Source organism: Muntiacus reevesi, chromosome 4 (genome assembly GCF_963930625.1).
Source record: "Muntiacus reevesi chromosome 4, mMunRee1.1, whole genome shotgun sequence".
Lineage (NCBI taxonomy): Eukaryota > Metazoa > Chordata > Mammalia > Artiodactyla > Cervidae > Muntiacus > Muntiacus reevesi.
Window position 1 is genome coordinate 151,639,803 of NC_089252.1, and position 6,546 is coordinate 151,646,348.

Sequence of the window (6,546 nt, forward strand, 5' to 3'; positions counted from 1 at the left end):
AGTGTTAGTAGTAAAGAACCCTCCTACCAGTGCAGGAGACTTAGGAGACTTAGGTTCCATCCCTGGGTTGGGAAGGTCCCCTGGAGGAGGGCATGGCCACACACTCCAGTATTCTTTCCTGGTGAATCCAAAGGAAAGAAAAGCCTCATGGGCCACGGTCAGTAGGGTCTCAAACAGTTAGACATGACTGAAGTGACTTAGCATGCACAGGGTGAATCATTAGATGAATAATGAAACAATTGAACTTGCAAGAATTCTTTTCTAGTGCCCATACTTTTGGAATTCCCACTCTGTCATCCAGTGGACACACCTACCATGTTTGAGATAGCAGGAGAAGCAGTGGAAATGAAATCATGGTCACAGATTCCCGATGCAACAGCATACTCTTCAGAAGTTGCAGATACCCGGTTAGCTCAACATTTTATGGAACGATCATAATGTGGTTCCCGCAGATGGCATGGTCATCAACCACAATATTCCAGGCCCCCAAAGCTACTGCATTTCACTTGTTTCACTTCAAAGCCCTTCTTGCCTATGTTGTCCATGGTGCCACTTGGGGTGTCCACACCCATCACTGCTGCCATATTGGAACCATGCCCTCTGTGGTCCTGACTGCCTTTTTTTGTTCAACCATGAAGGGAATTCCTCCCAAATATAATAATAATAATCTGCTTCATTGATTACGCTAAAGCCTTTGACTGTGTGGATCAAAACAAACTGTGGAAAATTCTTAAAGAGATGGGACTATCAGACCACCTTACCTGCTTCCTGAGAAACCTGTATGCAGGTCAAGAAGCAACATGTAGAATCAGACATGGAACAACAGACTGGCTCAAAACTGGAAAGGAGTACATCAAGGCTGTATGTTGTCACCCTGCTTATTTAACTTATATGCAGAGTACATCATGTGAAATGCTGGGTTCCATGAAGCACAAGCTGGAATTAGGATTGCTGTGAGAAATATCAACAACCTCAGATATGTAGCTGATACAACTTCATTGGCAGAAAGCAAAGAGGAACGAAAGAGCCTCTTGATGAAGGTAAAAGAGGAGAGTGAAAAACTGGGTTAAAACTCAACATTCAAAAGACAAAGATCATGGCATCCAGTCCCATCACTTCATGACAAATAGATGGGGAAAAAGTGAAAACAGTGACATATTTTACTTTCTTGGGCTCCAAAATCACTGTGGATGGTGACTACAGCCACAAAATTAAAAGATGCTTGCACCTTGGAAGAAAAGCTATACAAAGCTAGACTGCATATTAAGAAGCAGAGACATCACTTTGCTGACAAAAGTCTGTCTAGTCAAAACTATGGTTTTTCCAGTAGTCATGTATGGATGTGAGAATTGGTCAATACAAAAGGCTGAGTGCTGAAAAAATGATGCTTTCGAACTTTGGTGCAGGAGAAGACTCTTGAAAATCCCTTGGACAACAAGGATATAAAACCAGTCAATCGTAAAGGAAATCAACACTGAATATTTATTGAAAGGACTGATGCTGAGACAGAAACTCCAATACTTTGGTCATCTGATGAGAAGAGCCAGCTCATTGGAAAAGACCCTGATGCTAGGAAAGATTGAGGGCAGGAGGAGAAGGAGGTGACAAAGGATAACATGGTTGGATAGCACCACTGACTCGATGGACATGAGTTTGAGCAAAGTCAGTGAAATAGTGAAGGACAGGGAAACCTGGTGTGCTGCAGTTCATGTGGTCACAAAGAGTCAGACACAACTTAGTGAGTGAACAACAGCAAATGAGATGAAATGGCTTTACATTTAAAAATTATTTTTGAAAATAAGAGTAATAGTATTCCACAATGTTCAAAATTATATGAAATTTAAATTCCAGTGTGCAGGTGGTGCAGTGGTAAGAGAATCCGCCTGCCAATGCAGGGGGCACAAGAGACATGCGTTCAGTTCCTGGGTTGGGAACATCCCCTGGAGAAGAGAATGGCAACCTACTTCAATATTCTTGCCTGGAAAAATCCACTCATAGAGAAGCCTGACTGGCTAGAGTCCATGGGGTCACAAAGAGTCAGACAACACTGAGCGTACACATGGCGATGCTCATAAACAAAGTTTTAGTGAACACATTCACATTCATTTCTGTCTTGTTTAATGCCCGCTTTTATATTATAGCAGAGTTGAATCTGTAGCAGAGGCCATGTGTGGTACCCTCAGTTCAAATCCGTTGGCTGTCTCAGTGCATTCTACATCACAATGATGCAGTTATAACAACACCATTTTGACAGCGATCTATATCACTGTACTGTAACTTTTCTTTTCTTTCTTTTTTTTTTTTTTTACTAACAGTGCATATTCATCAGGCCAAAACTGATGGACTTCATATGGTGCATATTTAAGGCATAATGGAGTATGGGTTATGTCATTATCAAATTAGGTGCCAAAGCATTGTGTATTTCCCCAATGACCTTTTAGTTGGGTAGGCAAAGAAATCCCCACCCCCCCAAGCCCCAGATGTGAAGTGAAAGTCGTTCAGTCATGTCCGACTCTGTGACCCCATAGACTATAGAGCCCATGGAATTCTCCAGGCCAGAATACTGGAGTGGGTAACATTTCCCTTCTCCAGGGGATCTTCCCAATCCAAGGATCTAACCCAGGTCTCCCACATTGCAGGCAGATTCTTTATCAGCTGAACCATAAGGGAAGCCCAAGAATACTGGAGTGGGTAGCCTATCTCTTCTCCAGTGGATCTTCCTGACCCAGGAATCAAACCAGGGTCTCCTGTTTTGCAGGCAAATTCTTTACCAACTGAGCTGTCAGGGAAGTCAACCCCTGGATATCCATACCCTAATCCCTGGAACATGTGAATTTATTATTTACATGTCAAAAGGAACTTTGCAGACATAAAGTAAAATTTTTTTTAAAAAGGGAGAAAAAGGACTTTGCAGATGCAACTAATTTAAGTGTCTTGCAAAAGGTAAGTTAAAATTTAATCTCTATTCAAGACTTTATTTATAAATGTTTAGATTAACTGCACTTTGTACATCAAATCAAGGGCACAATGGTGTGAATAAATCCTGTCAGTAAAACAAGACTCTTTGTAAATAAGGGACCTGCATGTCTATAAGCCACAGTCTTGAGTTACATGACTGCTACCTTGTATCACAGTGGATAACTTTTTTCTTTTGTTTTTGCAAATATATACACACATCAGCAAGTCAGGGTCCCTGGGGGAGTCCCTTGGGAAGCAACAGTGTAAGCAAAATAGATTGCTGTTAACTCTTTAACAGAATGCACCAAACTGCTCTAGGATTCTCATTTTATAAAGCAGAAATCACTTGCATTTCTATATATTAACAATGAAAAATCAGAAAGAGAAATTAAGGAATCAATCTCATTCACCATTGCAACAAAAAGAATTAAATATCTAGAAATAAATTCACCTAAGGAGACAAACGAACTGTACACAGAAAATTATAAGACACTAATGAAAGAAATCAAAGTTGACATAAACAAATGGAGAAATATTCTTTGTACCTAGGTAGGAAGAGTCAATATTGTGAAAATGACTATGCTACCAAATGCAATCTACAGATTCAATGTGATCCCTATCAAATTACCAATGGCATTTTTCACAGAACTAGAACAAAAAATTTCACAATTCATATGGACACACAAAAGACCCAGAATAACCAAGCAGTCTTGAGAAAGAAGAATGGAGAAAGAGGAATCAACCTTTCTGATTTCAGATTATACTACAAAGCTACAGTAATCAAGACAGTAATGTACTGGCACAGAAACAGAAATATAGACCAATGGAACAAGGCAGAAAACCCAGAAATAAATCCATGCACCTATGGGTACCTTATTTTTGACAAATGGAGCAAGAATATACAATGGGGCAAAGACAGCCTTTTAAATAAATGGTGCTGGACAGCCTTTCAATAAATGGAAAACTGGACAGCTACGTGTAAAAGAATGAAATTAGAACACTTCCTAACACCATACACAAAGATAAACACAAAATGGATTAAAGACCTAAATGGCAGACCAGAAACTATGAAACACTTAGAGGAAAATATAGGTAGAACACTTGATGACATAAATCAAAGCAAGGTCCTCTGTGACCCACCTCCTAGAGTAACAGGAATAAAAACAAAAGTAAACAAGTGGGACCTGATTAAACTTAAAAGCTTTTGCACAGCAAAGGAAACTATAAACAAGGTGAAAAGACAATCCTTAGAATGGGAGAAAATAATAGCAAATGAAAGAACTGACAAAGGATTAATTTCCAAAATATACAAACAGCTCATACAATTCAATGCCAGAAAAACAACCAACCAAAAAGTGGGAAAAAGAACTAAACAGACATTTCTCCAAAGAAGACATACAGATGGCTAACAAACACATGGAAAGATGCTCACATCGCTCACTATTAGAGAAATGCAAATCAAAACTACAATGAAATTATCACCTCACACTGGTCAGAATGGCCATCATCAAGAAGTCTACAAACAATTTAAATGCTGGAAAGAGTGTGGAGAAAAGGAAACACTCTTGCACTGTTGGTGGGAATGTAAATTGATACAGCCACTATGGAAGATGGTATGAAGATTCCTTTAAAAACTAAGAATAAAACCACCATATGACCCAGCAATCCCATCCTAGGCATATACCCTGAGGAAATCAAAATTGAAAAAGACACATGTATCCCATTGTTCATTGCAGCACTATTTATGATAGCTAGAACATGGAAGCAACCTAGAGGTCCATTGACAGATGAATGGATAAAGTAGGTACAGTACATATACACAATGGAATATTACTCAGCCATAAAAAGGAATGCATTTGAGTCAGTTCTAATGAGATGGATGAACCTAGAATCTATTATACAGAGAGAAGTAAGTCAGAAAAAGAAAGATAAATATTGTATTCCAACACATATATACGGAATCTAGAAAAATGGTACTGAAGAATTTATTTACAGGGCAGCAATGGAGAAACAGACATAGAGAATAGAGTTATGGACATGGGGAGAGGGGAGGAGACGGTGAGATGTATGGAAAGAGTAACATGGAAACTTACATTACCATATGTAAAATAGATAGCCAAACGGAATATGCTGTATGCCTCAGGAAACTCAAACAGGGGCTCTGTATCAAACTAGAGGGATAGGATGGGGAGGGAGATGGGAGGGAGGTTCAAAAGGGAGGGTTATATGTGTAGCTATGGCTGATTCATGTTGAGGTTTGACAGAAAACAGTAAAATTCTGTAAAACAATTATCCTTCAATAAAAAATATTTTTTAAAAAATCTAAAGGTAAAGATATAAATGAGTCCACAAATTAACCAAATCTTATTTTCTGCACATCCCACTTTTGGGTTTTATTTAACATTAACTCTACAATATCACACTATTACTATATGCAGGTTTACAACCCAGAAAGATATGTTTTTTGCTTTGGTGTCTGTAAAAAGGGATTTTAAATGTATAACTTAAATGCTGCAGCTGAGCTGAGTGCATTATATGCTGAAGTTTACCTATCCTACTTCAAACAACTTCTCAATTCCCAGCCTGAAACATGAAGTCAATTAGAAATCAGTGAACAGAAGTGGAGAACTTGTTAAAATATAAGTTTATTGTCTTAAGAAATAAGATTGCTTCCTTTTCAATACACTATTCTCTCAGTAGCCAAACCACCTAGTACAAAGTAATAACTTACTTTGTATCAATACAAACACTGAAACACCGTTAGAAACACTTTCCCTTTTACAAAACAATTTATGCCAATTTTGTGATGTAAAATAGCCTCTCATACTAAGAACACAAAAAATATCTTAAATTATTTCCCTGTAGTGTTAAAAATGCACAGTTTAAAATCCCTTAATGGAAGGCCTCCAGTGGTTCTGGCTGTCTGGTTCAGAATCTCATTATTCCAAAAAGACACTGAGACCATTATTATCCTAGTAGTTCTAAGGTAATCACAATGGTCCTTACTAAAGGGGAGGCAAGACAGTCAGTCAGAGGAGGAAATGGAATGATGAAAGTAAATGTTGGAGTAATGTAATTGCTGGCTGAGGCCACGACCCACGAGCCAAGGTATCCTCTAGAGGCTGTGAAGGTCTGCCTGCAATGCAGGAGATCCTGGATTGCAGGTTCCAGGGTTTTATGCAATCCTGCTATGCAGGTTTAATCCCTGGATCAGGAAGATCCCCTGGAGAAGGGAATGGCAATTTACTCCAGTATTCTTGCCTCAAACAGAGAAGCCTGGTGAGCTACAGTCTATGGGGTTGCAAAGATTTGGACATGACTGAAGCAATTTAGCACGCATGCATACAGAGGCTGTGAAAGGCAGACAACTAGATTGTCCCATAGAACCTTGGAAGGAACATAGACTTTGATCTTAGCCAGTTAGACTCACTTTGAACTTTTAATCTCCAGAACTGTAAAATAATAAATTGTGTTGTGTTAAGTCACTAAGTTTGTGGTGTTACAGCAGCAATAGGAAGCTGATATTGTATGTCTTGATATTACCAGACAGAGCACACACTGAAATATTCCAAACTGACAGGAAAATAC

At 38.8% G+C, this 6,546-nt stretch overlaps 1 pseudogene; it reads right to left on the minus strand.

Moving 5' to 3' along the window:
* Positions 1-261: 261 nt before the first annotated feature.
* On the minus strand, positions 262-593 carry LOC136166123 (E3 ubiquitin-protein ligase RBX1 pseudogene; annotated as a pseudogene).
* Between the last annotated feature and the right edge of the window lie 5,953 nt (positions 594-6,546).